The sequence below is a fragment of the Urocitellus parryii genome, chromosome 9 (genome assembly GCF_045843805.1).
Source record: "Urocitellus parryii isolate mUroPar1 chromosome 9, mUroPar1.hap1, whole genome shotgun sequence".
NCBI classification, from domain to species: domain Eukaryota; kingdom Metazoa; phylum Chordata; class Mammalia; order Rodentia; family Sciuridae; genus Urocitellus; species Urocitellus parryii.
This window is the reverse complement of record NC_135539.1, coordinates 104,740,455-104,763,803: the sequence shown is the minus strand read 5'-3', so window position 1 is coordinate 104,763,803 and position 23,349 is coordinate 104,740,455. Positions and strand designations below refer to the sequence as shown.

Here is a 23,349-nt window from a genome sequence, read left to right as displayed (position 1 = left end):
ATGCAAACTCTTGTGTACACAGCAGGATACGCAGGTGATGTTGACAAAAGTCATCTATAAAAGATGGAAAGTGACCTCAGCCTGTGTTTGTCTTTGTTTGATGTAGCAGGTGCCACATCCCATTTACTTTGAGATTGAGAACATTCTCATCAAATCACTTGCTTTTAGGCCAACAGGATAAACTAGTGATATGAACCAGTTCTTCAAAACAGAGACCAAGAATGAAAAAGCTCTCTACACCTGAACACACATGACACTGTGACAGCAGAAACATACTCAATACACTCAAAGTATGTATGCATTGCTGAAAATTCCAGAAACACATCAACTTTTTTTTTTTTTTTTTTTTTTTTTTTTGCATAGTACTAGGGATTGAACACAAGGGCACTCTACCACTGAGCTACATCCCCAACCCTTTAATTTTTTTTTTTTTTTTTTTTTTGAGACAAGGTCTTGCTAACTTGCCCAGGTTGACCACTAGTCATCTCTTAAATGCAAAATTTTGGTAGGGCAGATTACAAATAGGTCATATAATTTGGAATTCTGCTAAAGGATGGGAAAGCTTTTCAGAGCCATACTTCACCTCCCAGGTCGGTAACTCATAAAAATCAATTTAAATGCAACTTTCCAAACTGAACTATATTCCCAAACAACAACAAAAGAAAAATACAGAGAGAATGTTCCCATACATGACACCAACCTCAGACCAGTAGCTAAAATAGTGTGTTGTTTTCTTGCCAATAAAATCACACATTTAGAATGACCTAAACATGTAGAAATCTCCTCACTCTTGATGGTCACGTCCCGGGACACCACTTAGCCTCTGACCACATTCCTACAACAGAGTCACCTCTCTAACACACCTTCCTGGCAAACACTCCTGGTAACTGTCACTCTCTCTTTCAAATGAACTGCAACATCTCAATCCAGAGAACTCAGAGATGACCCCAAAGCTCAGCTTTCCCAGAGACAGGCGATCACTGCTAAGACCTCATGATGGCTGGTTCTACCGGCAATATCACAGGAATTGTGACATATCAGCCTAATTGGGAGAAGGCCTGGGCTCTCTACACACCCCAGCCCAGCCCTCACTTCTTTGTGGTTGGGTCCACTGTACAGGGCAAAGGCAAACATGTCAGTCTTGGATAGGAAAAATCTAACCTAGACTCAAATCAGAAGGGTAAACACTGAGAATTATTTGAAAACCCTTCTTAATCAACTTAAGATAGAAAAAAAACTTTTACCCTGCCCTCATGCAGTCTTTCATCTGATTAATTCATAAACATTTTACAGGTTTCACTATCCAGTCAATAATTTTACCTCCTGCTCACATCATGTGACCATATAATGATGCATGTAACAAATGCTTCCACTGGCTTTTAGAGACCAGTTCCTCACAGATGTCAAAAAGCCACTTGTGGTGAGCTGGGGCCACTCACCACTCTTGAGTTCAGTGGATCTGGCTCTGCCCTGACCTCGTCATTACAGCCTTAGAATCCATGACTCCTCTAACCAGCTGAGTCCCAACAAAAAGAAAGAGTGCTTATGTATAAGAACTTCTGGTCAAAACTCTTTTACTAATAATCTCATTTCTGAATGTGCACAAACTAATAAGGATGACACATTATGTGGGACCATTTTTAAAACGCTGTGAAATCAAAGGCATTTTGTGTGGTATATGTATGTGTGAAAGAGCCAGAAGATTTGTAAAAGCTGTTTTGGGTAATATTATATGATGGGCAGGAAAAGCAAAGTCGTGACCTGTCACTCTCTATTCTTCATAGGAGAAAATCAAAATTAAAAAAAAAATTTGAGAGCAGTGCCTATATATGAATTTAAAGAAACAATACAGGAGTAAATCATGATACTCAACACTAAAGCTTTCTGAATTGCTACAATAAAATATGCTACATAAATATCTTTTAGCTTCCTTTTTTCCCCATTTAGAATCAGGTCCCCAGCTCAGGCATAGTTTCAAGTACAGATGAACCCAAAGTAAGTTTACATTACGACCTTGTTTAAATAAAAGATTCATGCAATATGGCTAATTAATGATAGCATTAGTTCATCTTCTGGGAGGTAGCTCTATAAAAATGGGGAAAATAAGGGCTCTGGAAGATGGCTTCTCATACCACAGAGCCTGTTTCTTGTTTGTGTTCTGCACCTTCTCTTTGAGGTTTTTCTTCAGCACCTTCTGTCTTCTTGTTCACCATCCCCAGCCTGGTTCCTGCTTTTCCTCTGACACGCTTCTTGGGTCTCTGGGCCACTTCTCAAGGGAATGATGAAAGGTCCACTCATTCGTGCAAGGTAACCTTCTCTTCAAGAGACTCTGGGAACTGCCCAGGAGTCTTTTATGGAAGACCTTTCATGTTTGTAACTTAGTTCTTAGAAAGGAGAAACCTAAGCAAGTAAGAGGGTCCCTAAGTTATCAAAACCTCTTTTAAGTGCCAAGAGCTCATTCTTAAAGCAGACCCATCTTTGAAGACGAGCCACTTAGATTCTGAAGACCCTACTTTCAAAACTGGGGGAACAAGAACAAGAGAGATGCAAGGAAGAGTGTTAACTTCACCCTATTTCCGGAGTGTCCTGCTCCAACTTTCTTCAGTGAAGTTAAAAGATATGGAAGAGAAAAAAAAAAAGCAAACCAGCAAATTGTATACTCACACGTACCCGTGTACACACACAAATCCAAAAGCAAAGACTCAGGATAGAAAGAAAGAGCAAAGCCTACTCAAGAAACAACAGTGAGATTCTCAAAGCAAAGCAAACCAGAAGGCAAATCTCAAGGTAGGAAACGATGATAAAAGTTGACCTGTTCCTATTAATCATACCCTGTTCTCTTCCATGTGCTATCTATCCCTTTCCATCTTGAGTGGTTTCACTAATTTTCTGCTCTTCCAGACAGAAGACAGATAGACAGTAACATGCTCTTATTAAGCACTCTCTGTGCTTAGGTCTGCAGGATACTGTGCTTGCCCTGGAGAGAGCTAAGACAGGACGCCCTGGCCTCTCTGGCCACTGCCGCCATGTTTCTCCAGTACACTACCTAAGGGTTCAATGTTCAAGAACCAAGGAATAAAACATTTGAGAAGTTATCCTAGCATCACCTACCTTTTTAACATGGTAACTTGGAGTCAAAAATGATCCCCAAAGATATATATGTGTGTGTGTGTGTGTGTGTGTGTGTGTGTGTGTGTGTGTGTCTCTCAGTTGACTCCCTTGGGAATAAACACCAACCAATTAATCCACAGGATCCAAAAACAACCATTTCCATTTTTCTTAGCCTCCTGCTCCCAACTCTCACCCCCAACACATGAGCAAGTTCTATTAAAAATTCATCCTATCTAAGGATACAGTGAATCAGGATCCCTGGCAAGTAGTGCTAGAACATTCTGGTCACGTAGGTTGGATGTAGTCTTGTGCTGGGATATAAAACCCTGGAGCTGAGGAAAGCAGTAGTCTATCTTGGAAGCTATCCAGCCAAGAGAATCTGCACACCAGTAATGATATGGTGCCATTACCACATGAGACTGTGGTTATTGCTATGTAAGATTGCAGAAACGAGAAAGAGATTTGGACCACATGGGAAACTGCTTGGTTGGTACTCTTCTGCACAGAAGTGTTTTTGCAAAATATAAAAATTGTATCCTGTTTGAAGACTGGAGAGTATCAGCTGAAATTTTTATTTTTAGAGTGCTTGAGTTCTGCTTATTTTTGATGAGAGATTCAATTACAACAGCAGTAAAATGCAACCGTGAATCCTATTTTGGAAACATGCAATTTCATGGAAGTATACTCCACCCTGTCACAGCTCTGGGTGGAGGGAGGGAAAAGGGGGAGAGAAAAAAAAATAAAAAACAATCCTCATGCCAGGAAAGTAAGTGTGTGCCAACTTTCCAAAGAGATCCTCTTTGAAAATCTAAGTTCACAAGGAACGCTTTTTAATATTTTTCATATTCAAAGACCTAGAAATAGTCTATCTCACAATTCAGGCCCAGTGATTACTTTTAGGTTAGGACTCTGCTCTCCCGTAAGAACTAGTGAACATAACTATGCTTGTTGAAATGAAGAAAACAAAATTCTCATTTCAAATTATTTTTGTTTTGCTTTTAATCTAAAGATTCATGTGCTGATTAAATGCAGGTTTCTCTGGGTGAAGCATAAAAGGGTTCCTGATAATCAGTGTTACCAAACATCACAACTGGAAGCTGAATGATGCTATGAACTAGCCTCTGGACGCTGCATCTATCTGGAATGTTTGTACCCCAACATAAGAAAATAAGACACTTTTCCAAGTTCCTTCCTCCTCTAAAAATTTGAAAAGAAAAAAAAATTAAATGCCATATTGGGTCAAATTAACAGAGCATTCAGTACTTCTATCAGAGATATCAAAGAACTCTTTCCAAGTCACACCCCACAGCGTTATTGTCAACATTTGGAGATGCATCACTAAGATCTCTAATCTCTCCTTTTAATTCATGTACAAAGAATTAATCTCAGCACTGATACAACTGTGTTCTACCTGCAGGTCTGTTCGTTCTTCTGAGATTGAGAAATCCTTGGTGGTATTCTGCAAAGTAGAGACTGCACTACCACAGAACCACAAATAAGACACTAGGGACTCAGAGGCTGAGTATGTGATGCTTTGAAAATATGTTTCCCACCCTTCCCACAAGCGAAAGCTTCATTCCAAGTCCAGATCAGCAGAATTGCCCCCAGCAGGAAAGAGCCATGTAAATAGCAAAGCTTTAGGATCTGATTTTGGTCCTACTTCCACCCAAGGATGCAACATCCTCAGACTGGCAGAGATAGGAGGGGCAGTAGACTTCTAGCACTGCTCCAAACGTTTGCTGGGAGGACCCCCCTCAACAGGGTCATCTATGCCAACCCTGTTTCCCTTATGAACTGTTCTGGGGCCAATGAATGGGGAATAAAAATGCTGTGACCCCCAGCAGAAGCCCTCAGAACCAGTGCCTGGGTCATCTCTGTTTCCCTTTGTTCTGAGACCTGTAGTGTCCAGCAAGGACTGCAACTGGGTTAGCCTGTGCCCTGGGCAAAGACACCAGAGACCAAAACTTGTGCCCAGGTGGACAAGTGAGATGCACGAGAAATACCAATAAGTCTTTGTTTGTGAAAGCCACAGAAATATGGGGCCATAAATACTGCAGGATGGCTGAGCCAAAGCTAACGAACAAAGGAAGGATGTTTATAAAACCCAAGGCCAGGCCTTTCATGTCTAGAAGAAGAACCCATTTTGAAAGTGAATGACTTGCTCAAGGTAACACTGCTTCCTAAAGGCAAGGCCAGATCAGACCACAGCCAGGCCAACCACAGAGGCCAGGTGGGAGGGACCTGATCCCCAGGCACTCTGGGCAAACCCTCGATTCCACTGAAGTCTAAAAATAAAAATGAAAATAAAAACACCACCACCTGTGATGTTTACCTATGCTTCTGAGGAAGGGCTCTGATAATCAGGCCCTCCCCTCCCCTCAATTAGACTGTCTGGGCCACAGCACACTAGGCAACTACTGAAATGAGAAGCTTTTCTATAAAATCCTATTACAGGCTGTGTTTCCAACAGTGGCCCACGGACTCTTCAGATCTGGGTTTTCTCCTGGTAGTAGCCTCTGGATATTTCACTTTCCTCCTGTGTAAAGAGAAGGAAGCTTAAGAACCCCTGAGCACGCAATCTACCCACTTGCTCATGACCTTGTAAGAAGCACTGAGGGATACAAGTAAAATCTAAAAGCAGGGTCTTGGTTTATAGGTGACTACCAAGGATGAGGGGCTATGTTCAGCAGCAGGTGGGAAATGAGCCCATAACAATAGGTATTCCTAATGCAGATTAGTTTTGAAAACTAAAATGCAGTTCATCATCGGGATCCCACATGCCCTTCCTGATGCTTGCTGTGAGTGGCCTCCACCTCTAGGATCATTACAAGAGCAATCCCGATTCATTTCTGTTATTACCCTAATAACACCTGATAAAACTATATGAACAGCATTTGTGTCCCGTGTGTCACTCCTTCTGTCTTTGTTCTTCCACAGTTAAAAAGAGATGAGTGAAGCTGGTTGTTGTGTAATCCCAGTCACTCGGGAGGCAGGAGGATCCCAAGTTCAAGGCCAGATTTAGCAGATAAGCAAGGCCCTCAGCAACAAAGTGAGACCCTGTCTCAAAATGCTGTGCCTATTAACCTGTAGCATCTCTAGTATCATCACATGGCTCCTGTCTGCCCTTCCCTCCTCTACAGCTCAAATGCAATCAAACCAACTTCTCTCTTCCCATCCTCAGAGTCAGTAGGGATATGGGACATCATAGAGGCAGGACTACCCTTCCATTCCTGTCTTTGAAGTCTTTCCTTGAAACTAGTGGGGTTAGAGGACCAGAAGGGGAAAGATTATTTTATCATTATTATTAAGAGCAATTTCCTTTACAACTAGCCATATCAGAAAATTATTGCTAAAATGTACTAGAACCCAGTTCTCCCAGGACAGCACAGAATGTAGCAAAGAGCTGGTTCTCTTTTTTTTTTTTTTTTTTTTCTGGTTGATGTTATGCTGTGCAAATAAGAAACAAATGTAAAAGTTTCTCTACTATAAAAGACAAAAAAGAGGAGACGGAGGACAAGTTGTCCTAGAATTCTGGGGTATAGAAGAGCAAAGAACAATTTTAAATCTTAGACTGACAGGGATACCAACAGGAGAGAAGGGGCACATTCCATCCATTCCAAAGGGTGTTCACAGCTGTAAATCCAGATAATGGACAGGGTGGCCCACACTGCGGCGCTCTGTCTGCCAGGACCAGATAAACAGTATGTACACAGGCATGCAACCAGATAAACCTGAATGCCTCCCTCCCTCTGTCCCTCGATCCTCAAAACCCTTGGGAAGAATTTCAGTTTATGACTTCTGAAGTATAATAATGGGTCTGGTAGCTGATCTATGCACTATCTAAAAAGCTGTTACATTTAATGAATGTCCCAGCCTACAGTCAATTAAAACTCTGCACCAACAGATTACAAAAGCAATACTCTTGCCAGTATGCAAAATGGAAATAACTCACAAGGAAAAAAGAAAAAAACAGTAAAAAAAAAAAAAAAAAACCAGAAGGAAAAAGCAAAACTAAAACTGATGAAGATAACCTTAAAAGGAAAAGTTTTTGTATCCTTTTTCACGTCACAAGATCATACATGTGCATGTGTGAAAACAAAAATACATGCATACACTCCAACACATACAGACGAGGTTTCCTTGGCAAAAGGTCAATTCCAGGAGTTTTCGGCATTCACTGATCAATAAATACCTTCTTTTGCCAGAGACTCCTTGAGTTTCAATGAGTCAAAGGATTGCAATTCTTTCCTAAAAAGGACAATGTTTGTTTAAATGCACACAAACACACACGGACCTTAAGTACTAGTGAAAGAAGGCCAATGATAGCAAGGTGTTGCAAAAGAGAAAGGCATGTCACAACCTGATCCCTGCTTTTTGCTCTTGAACTCTTGCATTAATTATAACAAATTACAGGGAATCCAAGTTCTGTTTATAAGTACAATAAATTCCCTAATAATAGCCTATAATTTAATCAGGGGTTCTGTTTAAAAAAAAAAAAAAAGAAGACTCATTTTCTGTAATACATCACAGAGAAAGAGGGAATGCCCTGACATCACCTCTCTCTGTTCCCCTCCTAGGCTATTGGCTACAGATTCTTTGTCAACAATCCTACCTATAGGACGTGAAAGAGCCAGACGGGGCTCGCTGCTGTGGTCGGTAATGCTCTGACCTAGGAAAACATGACAGCAAAAGTAAAAATATTTATTCTTTAAAAAAAAAAAAATAGTGGGCCAAAGTGTTTGAGGTCAAAACAATATCTGAGTCTGTTTTGATCCATCTTAAAATCTCCAATGACTTGGAAAACAATTTTGCAGTTCCTCAAAAAGTTAAATATAGAATCAGCACATGACCCAGCAATTACACTCCTAGGTATATACTCAAGAAAATTGAGAACACATGTTCACACAAAAACTTATACGTGAATAGCAATACTATCCACAATAGCCCAAAGAGAAAATACCCCAAATGTCTACCAACTGGCAAATGGAGAAAGAAAATACGGTCTGTTCATTCAATGGAATATAATTTAGCCATAAAAAGGAATGGAGCTTCAGCTTGGAGGAAGCTTCAAAGTAATGCTAAGCTGAAGGTGCCAGACACAAAAAGCCACATTTTGCATGATTCCATTTATACAAAATGTCCAGAATAGATAAACCCACCAGAGACACAAAAGTAGATTTGTGGTTGCCAGAGGCTGGGGGGTGGGTGGGAACAAGGAATGACTGCTGATATTCTGAAGTTAGATTATAAAGATGGTTGCACAACTTTGTGAATACACCATAAACTGCTGAATTGTATACTTTTAAATGGTTAAAATGGTGAATCTAATGTGAATTTTCTCTCAAATAGATGAAAACACTTAGTGATCCTTAAAAAGAAAAAGTCCAAACTCCTGACATAGCACACCAGGCTCTTGAGGATCTGCTCAAAGCCTTCTTTCCATCTTCATGGCTCCCTATGCATCCAACACCAGAGCTGTGATATACTTACTGCATTTCCCAACTGTCGCCATGCTCTCTCCTGCCTCCTTGCCATTTCCCCTGTCCGAAGGCCTTTACTCAACTTGCATTTGCATAATCACTCAACCTTCCATGTTCTTCAATAAACAGGCCCCTTTTGAGGCCCCCATGTCCTTCCTTCACCAGGCCTGACCTGCACTGCCACAGGCACGTCCCCCACTCCACCATGACCTCCCCATGAACCACTTAACAGAAGTGCATGGATGGTCAATAAATGTTTCTGAGTAGATGAAATACTGACAGAGATTCAAAATAGGTGCGTGTGTGAAAAGAAAAGAGGAAGAGAGAAGTGAGTCACTTCCTAGTAAGGGTATTAGATGTTATTTCTATCATATGACAGAGGCACCTAAAGGCTTCAGAAACGTAAACCCACCACACATCCAGTAGGAAGCCTCAAAGAACTCCTTTGTAAAGGACAAAAGTACTCCCTTAGTGTGGACTATCTGTATACTTGTAAATAATTTAAACGGCTCCCTGAGCTACTGTACAACAAAGGAGAAACTCAGAGATACATCTTGGACAGGAACCAACAGCATCAAAGAAACCCTCGTGGTGGGCAAAAGAACCAGAAATCAAGGTGCAAGAAGGCTCCATGCTGATTAGCCAGACAGAACCACTCCTCTAAATTGCAGCTGTAAAATGTGGAGTCTTCTCCCTCTTACACTAGTAATAAATATGCCTTGACTCATCCAGCTCAAAATACGCACCTGCCTGCCCTGAAAATCATGTGTTCATAATATTACCCACCACTCCACTGTGGGAAAAGGGAGCTTAAATTACATCTGGAAGCAGGTGAGTCAACTGCCCAGAGATCTGTCTTTCTGGTAAAGAGCCAGGTTCGTGGCTAAGAAGCCTGCATAAGAGTCTGAGCATTGGTGAGCTAGCAGTTGGAGGAGCAGCATTAGCAAAATGCAGGTCTGAAGAAGAAAAGATATCAAAACTGACAAAAGGAGGCTGACAGGATTGTCTCTGGAAACAGGCCTGAGCTCTACCTTAGCATGCCTAATTAAAGGTAGCACCTATCTTTTCACACATGAGCAACTGCCAAGAGGTCAGTTCTCTGTAGATGAAGTAATGTCCCAGAAATGAGTAGGAAATTCTGGCTATAGGCTTCATAAATATTTGATGGATGAATGAGGCAATGGAAGTAATTAATTAATTATAGATCCCTAGAGACTATGATAAAAATAGGTGGGGGGGGGAGAAATCCAGCCCCAGATTAAGTCATTATGGCTAGACTCATGACCAATGACCTTGAAACTTAGTGGATGGGAGGAAACAAGAAGACTGCTGAGTGCCAGGTTTCTAACTCCTTCTGCCCTGCATCCTGCCATCTGAGCAGAATAAGTGCAAGGATGGGCCTCCTCGGCGCTTGTCAATGGAAGGTGCTCGTCCACAAACTCTCACACACCTGCAGGACTCAAGCAAGGTAAGGTTCTGCATTAGCCAAAAGGCAAGTGACAAGCCAGATGGAGGGAGCACCTGCAAGCTGTGGGGACCTCGATCTGGCTAAGTGTTGGGAGGGAATGATGTCACTGTGATTTTTTTTGTGTTCACAGTGAAGCAGGGAGAGTCCTTCCTACCTTGAGTCAATCATGTCTTTGGCTCTTGACACCTGAGGACTCTATGGGAGCAATGCCTTCTCCATCCCCTCATTGCAACTTTGACCTCACCCAAGCTTTGGCCCTAACTAAGAGCTAGACAAGCCTAACTTAAATTCTGGGTGGTACTTATATTTATTGACCAATCTTGAATTTGAAAGATTTCTAATTGCCAGGTGCTTAAATGCTGCTGGAGCCCACACAAGCCACACTCTTAATCACCTGATAGACATTTTCTCATTCACAGCTGAAATATCTCTGAACACCCTACGAGTGACCCTATGCTTTAAAAGTGAAAATATCAGCAGGTCAAAAAACAATGTGGTGTTCATCAGAAACGGCAAAATAGTTATTACTTCTGCTTGCAAGTCCAAAATATAGGAGACACTTCTGAGATCCTGCCTTAATTTCCATAGCATGGACTGGTGGTGAAACAAATGTCCACCTCACCTTCCTGGCTAGTGTGATCCATGTGCAACCTCTTCCCCAAAATAGCACTTGAATGTGTTAGCTTTATGTTGCTGTGGTTAAAATACCTGACAAGCAGAACTTAGAGGAGGGAAGAATTATTTTGTCTCATGGTCAGCTGGCTCTAAGGCAGAAACATCATGGCAGAAGTTAATGGCAAAGGAAAGCTTCTCAGCGCATGGCAGCTGGAAAGCAGAGAAAGAGAAAACAGGGGGGCCTAGGGACAAGATAAACCCTTCCAGCGCACACACTAAGTGACCAACTTCCCCAAACTAGGTCCTACCTTTCAGAAGTCCATTCAGCTATCAATGAACTAAAACATCAAATGGATTCATCTACTGTTCAAATGGATTAATTCACTGATGAGGTCAGAGTCCCCATGATCCAATCATTGCCTAAAAGCCCCACCTTTGAACCTTACTGCACTGAGGGCCATGCTTTCAACACCTGGGCTTTTGGGGGTATAGACATTCCAGATCCAAACCATAACATTCCACATCACAGGTTTTATACATTTCTAATAACCTAGCAATTCATCTTTATTTTGCCCCATAAGTACCTTAAAATCAGGGCCTATTTCCCTTTGTTTTATAATTCACAGTAGATGATCCTAGATCTTGTAGTTGTGCAAAAAGCATTCTGGTCATTTGCTAACTTGAGAAAATCCAGGGGGCTAAAAAAGGGAAAAAATGATTTTTGGGGGGAAGTTAGCCACCTAAACAGTTGACATAAAACAATACCAGACTCAGTAGCAAAAGGAAAAAGCATAATCACCCAAACTTCAGGCGTTACATAACAGAAAGCCTTTCTCCAGGCACCAAATTGGAATAATTCATTCCGCCCTCTGTTAGCAAGGCACTTTAATTGTTCAGGCTGTTTAATTATGCATATCTATTTTTGCCTCCTTGGGAATTATTTAGATTTTCTTTATTCATCTTCATATTTCTACTCAAAATCTAGTACACAGTGGGCCTCCACTTTACATTTACACCATGGCAAGACGTCAATACAGCCACAGATGATGCGCAGCCTTACTGGAGTCAACTGAAAGCGGGTGAAAGAAACGTCATCATGTTTCTTGAGCACACTGGAAAAAATAATAAAAACACATTCTAGGTACAGCAAAAGCTTTGAAAGACTTGAATTTTCCACAATTGGAATTAAAGTTCATTTCCGTAGATATGAAGACATTAGAGCAGTTCAAGCAGTTATTACCTATGACAGTGCTTCACATTGTAGAGTGGGCTTCCAAGTGTTTTCATACTCACAACAACCCTCTAGGACAGACACTGTAATTCCAACTTCACAAGAGAAACTGGAGGTTCCAAGAGCCAAGGAAAGCTGCCACGTCTTCCAATGTTACAGCCAGGTGCGCTTTTGTTAGGACATTGCACTTGTTTAGTAAACTGAAATAGTCAGGCATTTCTATAGTCGGAAGCGTTAATCTCGAGAGTAAAATGGGAAGGAAGGAGAGGAAAAACACTATAGGTGATAAACATGTTACAACATGAACCACTGACCATTTGCTCAGGTTTTAAATACTGGAAACGAATCATTTTCTCTTATAGAATCCTCCAAAGTAGCTGAGGATATCAAATGTGGCAACAATTGCCACTGATAAAATACCAACCCAGCAGACATCTCGCTGCCCAAGAATCTAGTATCTTCCTATGCTGCAATTTCTGCCAAAATCATGCTCGATGTTTTCAAGAGTGGAAATGTCTCTCTACAATTTCTCCTTTCAAATCTCTTCTGAGGCTCTAGGATTAAAGGAGCGGGTACTTTTCTTGTTGAGTGAAATTAAAAATAATTTCACCTGGGCATCATGGCAGAAACCTATAATTCTAGCAACTCGGGAAGCTGAGGCAGGAGGATTGCAAGTTCAAAGCCAGCCTCAGCCAACTTAGTGAGGCCCTAAGAAACTTAGACAATGTCTCACAGCAAAAAATAGAAAGGACCAGGGATATGGCTCAGTGGTTAAACACTTCTGGGTTCAATCCCTGGTACCCAATAATAATGATGATGGTGGTTACAATAATGATTTTAGATATCATTTTTCCTTTTAGAGTTTTAGTTTTCTAACTGTCTCAGTCTCCAACCATAAAATATTTTATAACCCTTGATACATTGGAAACCTTATGGTAGGAACAAAAATTTCCGGGGGGGGGGGTGAATGGATGACCTAAAGTGACACAGGACTATATATAAGTGGAAGGAAGACTTTTGTTTAGGACATTGGGACAGGGATGGTAGAAAATCAGAGGATTATAATTCCCAAATCAGAGAAAAATCCTCGTCTCTTTCATTCCATGTAGGAGACTTCTAAAAACACACTCTTCCTCTTTATCTTAGGTTTGAAAAGCCAAAACTATCTTCTTAGAACAGAGAATGAGAAAACATTAACTATCCCCTTAAGAAGGAAGTACCTTGGCATGAAACTTGGAGAGGATGCTGGTTTGGGACAGTCAGTATCCCTGGGCATATGGCCACATTTAAAGGAAAGGAATCCTACAGAAAATTTTGAAGTAGGAATCAAATTCCCCCTTGAACAACAACCTCAGAAGTTTCTTCTAAAACTTTATGACTTTAGGAAATATATGAGCCCCCTATATTTTGTTAATGTATTCACATAAACCAACAAAGTGAAATCATTTTAAAAACCATCAAATTCTATTACTATAATAACCCAGTATTTGGCAACATCACTGCAAAGGCCAAATCAAGGGCACTTCCCATTGATCCCCTTTATAGTAAAACTGTCATCCTTTAAAAACAACAAAATCAAACTAAAGATAGTTACACTAAAAATGATCTTTGAGGCAGAGCTTGATTAAAAGACACGCACTAAAAAGATGGGGGGAGGGGACAAGTTGATGTAATTAACAGTTACTAATCTGTGCATTTTTTCACTTAAATTGTATTATTTTTATAAAGACTGCACCCTGTACACATTTCACACAAAACTAAACCCCAAGCATGTCTCCACTTTCTCATGCTAGTGAATTCTATATAACTTCATCAACTCGAGTGCATGGGTGTGCTTGGAGTCTAGCTGGCTCTCTCATAAAATCAGGATCATAGATTTCAGATAAGACCAAAGGAGACTTTTTTCAGAAGCTTAGGCAAATAAAAACAAACATATCAACGGATTCTTTTATACTTTTTCCTCTATTCACTTGCTATATAAACATTTTCTATATGTTTATCATCTCTCTGGAGGAGAACTATGATAATTACATGAAAATAAAAACATTTGAGGGGAAATAAATAACATTATTTTGCCATCTTTTTTGGAAAATACAACTTGGTACCTAACTTTATTTACTTTTATTTTTTATTATTTTGGTACCAGGGATTGAACCCTGAGGCACTCAACCACTGAGCCGTATCCCCAGCCCCTTTTAAAAACATTTTTTTTTTTTTTTAAAGGCAGCATCTTTCTCAGTTTCTTAGGGCAAGTTAAGTTGCTAAGTTGCTGAGGCTGGCCTCAAACTTGCAATCCTCCTGCCTCAACTTCCTGGGCTGCTGGGATTATAGGTGTGTGTCCATACTCAGCCTAACTTTAATAATTGAGATAACTAGGGCACCATATGCTTTTATAATTCCCAGCCAGAAATTTAATAAAAATGATGAGGCATTTATAAGTTACTCAGATATTTTAAAAATGTGACGTAGAGGAAGGCAGGCATTTCTTCTACTTGCTTTTACTTCTGTACCACAAGTAACCAGAAAATGCCTAGCACACAAAGATGCTCAGCAAATACTCACTGAATGTATGCATGAATGCAAAATTCAACTGATTGGTACCATGTCCAAAATGGGTTGCTTGGTCTAGGGATGTGGCTCAAGCGGTAGCGCGCTCGCCTGGCATGCATGCGGCCCGGGTTCAATCCTCAGCACCACATACAAACAAAGATGTTGTGTCCGCCGAAAACTAAAAATAAATATTAAAAAAATTCTCTCTCTCTCTCTCTCCTCTAAAAAAAATGGGTTGCTCACGATAACTAAAATATTAATTGTGTAAAACTGTATGTTACACTAATTATTTCATGCTAAGTATAAATATGTTACACTTAATAAAAACACTTTTTATTAATTAGTAAAGGTAGACACTTCTTTTTTTTTCCAAAACGGAGTTTTATAAGAAGAAGAAAATGTGAAACAGGTTTCCTTATAATAAAAATATTGAAAACTCTAGCATTAGAATATATTCTTCATTAATGACCTAACCAAATTAAAAATCTAAACAAGACATTGCATAACTCTAATTTCAAGATATAGAAAGAGGTTTCATACTAGGAACATGTGACCCAATAATAACCAGAAAACCTTGAACTTTAAAACAATCTTTCTTCCAAGAAATCAAAATTTAATGTAATAAGATTTGAGGATTTCTCTAAGATAGAAATATTGTTAATCTTACTATGGTAAAGGAGATGTTATTTAGCAAACTTGGAAATGACAGAGAAGCCCAAGATTCCACAGTAAGTTTCCAGGGGCACCAACAGTCACATTCAACTGCTAGCCTCAACCTTGCTCTGTTTCAACATAATTCAGCAAGTGGGAACAGGGCACAGTTGGCACATGCGTATAATCCCAGAGGCTTGGGAGGCTGAGGCAAGAGGAATACAAGTTCAAAGCCAGCTTCAGCAACTTTAGCAAGACCCTGTCTCAAAATAAAAAATAAAAACAGTTGAGGATGTACCTGTGTTTAAGCGTCCCTAGGGTCAATCCCTAGTACCCCCCCCAAAAAAAAAAAATTCCAGCAAATGGGTATATTTGTGTTGGTGGAAGGGAAGACTAGTCATCCCTATTTCTATTTTATAGACACAGAAACTGGCTCACAAAATAGAAACACAAGGCTCTATCCGCTACAATTTAACTACTTCGAGCCCCATTCTAGATATCCTTGAAGACCTCACACTGCAATATTTCCTCTCTTCTGTTTTCCTCTACTAGGAATGCTCCCCCTCTACGCCTTCCGCCTCCATCCATCAGTGAAACTCTGCTACTGATGGGAGCTGACTTCCCTTAAGGTACTTTGGACACAAACCAGGCTTAAAGCTCCTGGTCAAACTTGTTTTCCTGTCCAAGAGGAAACTTCATTCACTTATCAAAACCCAATGTCTTCTTCAAAGACTCACTTCCAACTTTTTAACTGATATCTCTGGTGATGGTTTTTCAGGATTTCAAGAAGTGAGCTCTCTACATTTGATGTTGTTTGGAAGTGAAAAAAAGGCCACAGGTTCAGGAGCAGAGGTGCCCTTGATACCCTTCAAGAGGCACATGCAGGGGCTGGGGATGTGGCTCAAGCGGTAGCACGCTCGCCTGGCGTGCATGCGGCCAGGGTTCGATCCTCAGCACCACATACCAACAAAGATGTTGTGTCCGCCAAGAACTAAAAAAAAATAAATAAATATTAAAAAAAAAAGAGGCCCATGCAAGCGAAATCAATGATGGACATAATTTTTCAAGGATTTGGGAATGAATGGATAACCAAGAACAATAGGTATACGGGGTAAAATTGGGAGTTCATAACCCACTTGAATCAAATTGTGAAATATGATGTATTAAGAACTATGTAATGTTTTGAACTACCAACAATAAAAAAAAAGAAAGAAACAACAGCTAAATAAACAGAATAAACAACAACAACAACAACAACAAAAAAACCCCACCAGACATCCAAAGGTAAGAAAGACATTAAAGAGCAATTAAAAAGCAAAAGGCATGGATGGACATGAATGTAGCTCAGTGGTGGGGTGCTCACCTCACAAGTGGGGAGTCATGGGTTCAATCCCTAACACCTCAAAGAAAATAAAAAGAAAAAAAGTAAAATGTGTAAAACGAACATTGTGTTGTTCTGTTTTGTTTTATGCTTTTTTGCTGGGGATTGAATCCAGGCACTCATGATTGCTAAGATTGGTCTACCGCTGAGCTACACCTCCTAAACCCGTTCACTTTTAATACAGAAAAAATAAGGTGTGGCTGGAAACAGAAGGCAAGGAATCTATGAGAAGCAGATATTAAAAATACTTGAAAATCAAGGAAGACTGAACTCATTGTGGATGAAACTGGAGTCATCCAGTACAGGGCAGAAAACAATCTTCCTGGCTGGGGAAACGGGGAAGGGCAAAGCACAGGGTGACCCGGGATGCCACTCCAGAAGCAGCTGCCTGGGCTTCTTTTATTGTGGGCTCTGATTGATAATCATGCAATTGTTCAGGTGGTTTTTTTTTGTTTTTTTTTTGTTTGTTTGTTTTTTGTTTTTTTTTAAGGAGAGATCTCATCTCATTACTTCTACTATTCCTCATCACTACCAAATTCTGTTTCTTAAATGAAAACTGTTATACTAAAATCTGCACAATGCCCGGATGAGCCTCCTTCATAATATCACACAAACATTATTAAATAGTTAAAAATGTGTTCCATTCCCCATGATCAAAACCTGAACTGATTCCTAAGGGTAAAGAGAGGTAAAATAGTTGTGTGTGTGTGTGTGTGTGTGTGTGTGTGTGTGTGTATAAAATGAAAGTATCACAGAGCAATACATAGGAATATCTAGCCAGGCACAGTGTGCATGCTTGTGACCTCAGTGACTCAGGAGGCCGACGCAGGAGGATTCAAGTTCAAGAACTGCTTCAATGACTTAGAACCTGTCTCAAGATTAAAAAAAAATAAAGAGAGCTGGGGATATAACTCAGGGGTATGGCACCCCGAGGCCCAATTCCTAGTACCAAACAAACAAAAAAAAAGATTATCTATAGTTCATTTCTTCTATAGATGTTCACAACTCTAAATGGGTTTTCTAATCATATCTAGTTTTAATTATACAATGTATTCAATTAGAAAATAATGATATTAAATCAGAAAGGAGAAATGTGTACGTTAGAGCATAGTAATTAAATAATTCACATTGCCCTTTTGAAATACAGCTTTCCTTTTTCTAGTATTTTTCAACTGCTTGCAGATAAATATTTTTGCCTGTAGATAAGTCTTTGTTGTTGTTTTTACATTAGAGTGAATTTTTTTGTGTGAAAAATTACCAGAATACTAGCTCTCAGGACAATGCTTTCAGTGCTGCTAGAGAAAGTTTGCACATCATAAAAACACAGGTATGTGTGATCATGAAAAGAAACTTTAATGTTTTCACAACTTTGGTATTTGGTTGAAATAATTTTAATATCTCTAAATTTACCTATTATTTACTCTTACACTGATTGACATACAGAAACAACAACAAAATCAGAGAAAGGCAAGAAAATTACTAAAACCAACTTAGGGAACATACTATACATTATATTATGCATAATGTATTATACATTATAGAAACTGAAATCAAAGGCTAAAAAGAGTTTGAAATACAAGAAGCACAAAGTGACCCAAAGTCCAAATCTTGGGTTCTTCATTCTGCTCATTCTGGAACCCCCCAGGAATTATTTAGCAGAATTAGTTATTTAGCACAATTCTTCTACTAAATCAAAAGCACACCAACTATTCTCTAAATTTCTCAGTCTAAACCAGACATCTCCTCTGCCTTGCAATTTCCTCTCCAAAATTTGCCCTGAGAGTCTCTAACATCACCCTACTAACATAAGTCACCAGTTATAGCTGAAACTACAAAAGTAAGAATTGCCTATGGCATTACTTAAAGAAAGATTTTAATTCAGGATGCCAGGAGTAGGTTTCAAGAACTGACATTTTATAAAACATTGCAGAGGGCTCTGAAGCGGGCAGTCTGAAGAGGACACTTAAAGCACCACTAGGCTCCACTTTTTCAGGGTTTTTGTGGGTTTGTTGTTGTTGTTGCTTTTTGTGATGGTGGTGGTGATGGCGGGGGCACTTGGGATAGAAATCACAGGGGCTAAACCACTGAGCCACATCCCCAGCCCTTTTTTATATTTTATTTAGAGACAGGGTCTCACTAAGTTGCTGAGGCTGGCTTTGAACTCGCAGCCCTACTGCCTCAGCCTCCGGAGCTGTTGGGATTATGGGCATTCACCACCATGCCCAACTCCATTTTGTTTTTTAATAATCATCACTTGCCAAGAGTCCATCATCTCCTTAAATAACCTTTTATTAGAATCCAATTTATCTTTTCAGATGACACCTTCTTCAAGTTACAAGTGCTTCAAGATTAGCATCAGGTCAGCCTGGCCTATCCCCGCTTCACTGACCTGAACAGTTAGTTGCCTGACCATCTGGGAACTCCCCAGCTGCACCCACCTTGTCCTGTTTCCTCACACATACCTGATGACCTCAGTGTGCCCATGTTCTGCACAGGATGCAAGACCAGCTGGACACTCTGCAGTGAATCTGCTCCTTCCTATGGGACAGGGCTGAGGACAGGGAACCTCCTTAGGAAATCTATGTTTATGATACAACAAAAATTTTCCTTGAATTAGTTTCCTCAACTTCATCTCTGCTCTGGGCAATATAAGGGTCATATCTGAACGCATCTTCAATTATATAAAACCTTTTGTCTTTGGGGAGCTAATTTTGTTTTTTTGGAATTCCTACCAAATTTGTTCTTAATTGAGTAGTTTCTATTAAAACAGGATGTGGAGTGATATGAGGTTTGTTCATCATTACTTATGCACTAAGCTCTCGGGTAGTATTATAACATTTCAAGGTGACTAGAGTGAACTACATTTCCTAGCATGTTCTCTCTTTCCCATAGTTTTCTGGTTGTTGTGGGCCGGAGACAGTCTTCTGCCAATTGTTAGATATACAGGTTGAATATTCCTTGTCTGAAACGCTTTCCAGATTTCAGAGTTTTTCAGATTTTAGAATTTTCATAGAGTTTACCAGTCAAACATCCCTAATATGAAAATCCAAATCTGAAATACTCCAAAACATTTTAGATTTCAGTGCATTTTAGAGTTCAGATTTTTGGATTTTCAGATGTGAGGCCCTGGGTTCAATCCGCAGCACCACATATAAATAAATAAAATAAAGGTATTGTGTCCAACTACAACTAAAAAATAAATATTAAAATAAAGAATGCTCCACATGTACCTGAGGGATGCATCAGCTACACACCACCTTCCAGTATATCAAATTATGTGTTATGCCAAACACAGTGACAGGCACTCCCTAAATTAATCCTTTCAATAGTTATGCTAGTACCATGTCTGACTAATTATATAGAAAGAGACTGAATTTGGCAGAGTATATGGACCTTTAACATGAAACAAATACCTGAGAAGTCTTCTGGTTTCTGCTTATGTTCATTCTACTATAGCAGAGTTTCAATTTTATACTACATTCTATTTCCACCTATTATTTTCCTTGAATATTAAACCAAAACGTTAGTTGTTATTGTTTGTGGGGAGGATACCAGGGATTGAACTCGGGGGCACTCAACCTCTGAGCCACATCCCCAGTCCTATTTTGTATTTTATTTAGAGATAGAGTCTCACTGAGTTGCTTAGCACCTCGATATTGCTGTGGCTGGCTTTGAAGTAGCAATTCTCCTGCCTCAGCTTCCCGAGCCACTGGGATTACAGGCGTGCATCACCACACCCGGCAAAATGTTAATTTTTTGATGATTTCAGCAATCAACCAAAAAATACAGAACAGAATTCCAGCAGTTACAAAACTTCATCTTTTCCATCAGATCCTCCTCATCAGTCTGCCTCTTTTCACAGTGGGAATTTATTTTAGGGATCTTGATTAATGACACTGTCAAGTTTTCCTTAGAGCTATTGCTTTGTCACTTTGTCATCATCCTCAATGTCTTTACAAAACTTTTTTTCTCTTTTCAAAATATTTGTGCCAGTCAAAAACATTTGTTTCTAACACTGCTTCATCTCCAGGATTTTGTATTGAAATATCAAGTATCTGACTTGCATTTTGGTTTCACTTACGTCAAATTTGCTGGGCTTTGCTCTGAATAGCAGTAACTCATTTTTATGCTGGCAGGAAACACCAGGGGAAATGTCTACTCACTGTCCCCAGCTGCAAGCACAAGATTGACAGGCTGACCTTGAAAAGAGTTGGGCGGCTGTAAACTGAAACATGTTGCAACACGTCCGGCTATGATTACTCCTCCTTAGCTTTCACAAACCACAACAGAAAGCAGGATCACTATTTCATAATCACACCTGGAAACCTGACACCTGCTGACACCTTTCTACTGTTTATTTCCAATGTCTCACTTTTCCACTCTTCTAAAGGACCTAGTGTCATATGAAAGCCTGGCACTTTCACTATGGACCCAGAGCTGGAGATGACTGATAAAAATGCTAATTAAAACCCATCTGAGTTCCAATCTCTACATAATGCTCACTATTTAAAGGACTCCATTCAAAGAAGTGCCTGTTTCCCCCTACCCTTTGTTTCCTCTGTCTACACTACTTCCTTCTCTTTGACAAAACTCATCCCATCCCAATTCCATGGTGTCTCTCAGTGGCTGCAGGCAGAGGAGGGAGGATTGGCAAGGGTCCTCTGAGAGCTGGAATAAACCCCACCCACCCATGGGCTCTCCCTTGTCAGCATGCTTGGTTCCTGTAAAACCATTCCAGGGATTCAACTGGCATCCAGGCTTCTGTCCCTAAGCAGCCGTGTGACTGTTGGCAAAATCCCTTTGTTGTTCTGGTTCTGTATTTCTTTACCTATAAAATAAAGGAACCAGCCTTGTGATCTGTGGGTTTTTATGTTTAGATGTAACACTCTGATTCTGTTAAAATGATGTGTCTCGCTAGGATTCAAGCTGTTCCTTCTTACGTAGGCTGTGTTCAAGATTTAGGTACAAAGCACCTGGTATCCTTGCTATGGATGAAACCTTCTGTGGGTGTTCAGAGATGTGTCAGATGCTGAAAGCAATAAAGAGAGAAAATCTGAAAAACTTGAGCCTCATCTCTACAACAAGTACACAGACCTATAATCTAGTACCCTGGAGGGTTCCTTATACAGGAACAATGTTTTCAAGTGAGTATACACAGAGAAATTAGAGTCTCACGCACAGCTCAGCCATCTCATGCTCTCATAGGCAGTTAGCGTCTTAAGACAGCTGGAGGGGCTGGAGTTGTGGCTCAGTGGTAGAGCACTCACCTAGCACTGGGTTCAATCCTCAGCACCACATAAATATAAAATAAAGACATGTGCCAACCTAAAACTGAAATATATATAATTTTTTTTAAAGGCAGCTGGATATTGAACAGCATAAAACCATCTGGGCCTCTGAGGAGGTGCGGCTGACCCAAACCTTCAGAGGGACTTCTCGTTGTATGGAAAGTGCAAGTACCAGCAGCCGTGACCTAAATCCCTATATAGCCACACAAGTCACATGAAGGAGTGAACATCCCCAACTATAACGCATTGGGAGTGGGGAACAAGACCAAGCCAGACAGCACCTGCCTATTTGTAAGGCAACTCAACTCAATTCTTTCAAAAATGATCCCAGTGAAATAAAACCCATCTGGAGACCAGAACCAGCCCTCCTGGTACCAGTTAAGAACCTCTAGCTTTACTGGTACTTCGGTCCCCTGGATTTCTTTGCTGACACTTCAGCAGAAGCAAAACTCCTTGTTAACTCTGATAAGCTGTTGATGGGAGGTGTGTGTGAATGGATGCATCTCTCCAGCAAAATAATGCAAAAGATTCCATTTATTTGGTGACCCAAATCTCTATTTGTTAAGAATAAAGCTTGTATTATTTATAAAAAAAATAATAAACATACATTTTTCAGGGACTAATAACAGCATCCACTTCATAGGGTTTAGTGAGGACTTAAAAAAAAATAATCATTTAAGATGCTAAACACAGGGCTAGGGATGTGGCTCAAGCAGTAGGGCACTCGCCTGGCATGCGTGTGGCCCAGGTTCGATCCTCAGCACCACATACAAACAAAGATGTTGTGTCCACCAATAACTAAAAAAATAAATATTAAAATTCTCTCTCTCTTTAAAAAAAAAGATGCTAAACACAGCATCTTATGCATAAATACTAACAAACAACGTGTCATTGTTACTATTAGGAAATTGCATTTGGCAATTGAATAAAAACTACATTCTTCCATAAAACCTCAAAGAGGGGTCAGGGTTGTGGCTCAGTGGTAGAGTGCTTGCCTAGCATGCATGAGGCACTGCGTTTGATCCCTAGCACCATATAAAAATAAACAAATAAAATAAATAAAGGTATTGTGTCCATCTACATCTAAAAAAATTAAAAATTAAAAAAAAAAAACAATCTCAAAGAATCAGAATATCCTCAGGCTAGGGAGGGTAGAGGGTCTTGGAATCTGTGCTTTCCAGATTCTGCTGCTCTCAGACACTGAGTCCCTTTGATGTGTGGATACAGTGCATCTGTCCCCTCCTCTCTCCCTCCCTACCCACTCAATGTCCCAACACTGATATTTCCAGGGAAAAGGTAGAGCAGAGGATTCTAAAGAATCTGCTCCTTTGTTTTCCCTACCCCAAGATATTTTTAAAGCCCATTTTTTAAAATCAGGATTTTTATTCCCAGTCCCACCCATTATAGCGATAGCCCTACAAATCTTAAGAGTGCTCTATAATGGATGCCATTCAAAAATTCATAAAGCATACCTTGCATGCTTTGACATGACATCTCTTCCCACAGCTTCTGTTTGTTTTTCTCTCTCTCTCCACCCCTTCCTTAAAGGTAAACACTGCAGTGTGGCATCACCA

At 40.1% G+C, this 23,349-nt stretch overlaps 1 protein-coding gene across 1 annotated transcript in view; it reads right to left on the bottom strand.

Annotated features, from left to right (window-relative positions):
* Ptpn14 (protein tyrosine phosphatase non-receptor type 14) overlaps positions 1 to 23,349 on the bottom strand; it is a 177,393-nt gene that overhangs the window by 60,799 nt on the left and 93,245 nt on the right. The window lies entirely within an intron of this gene.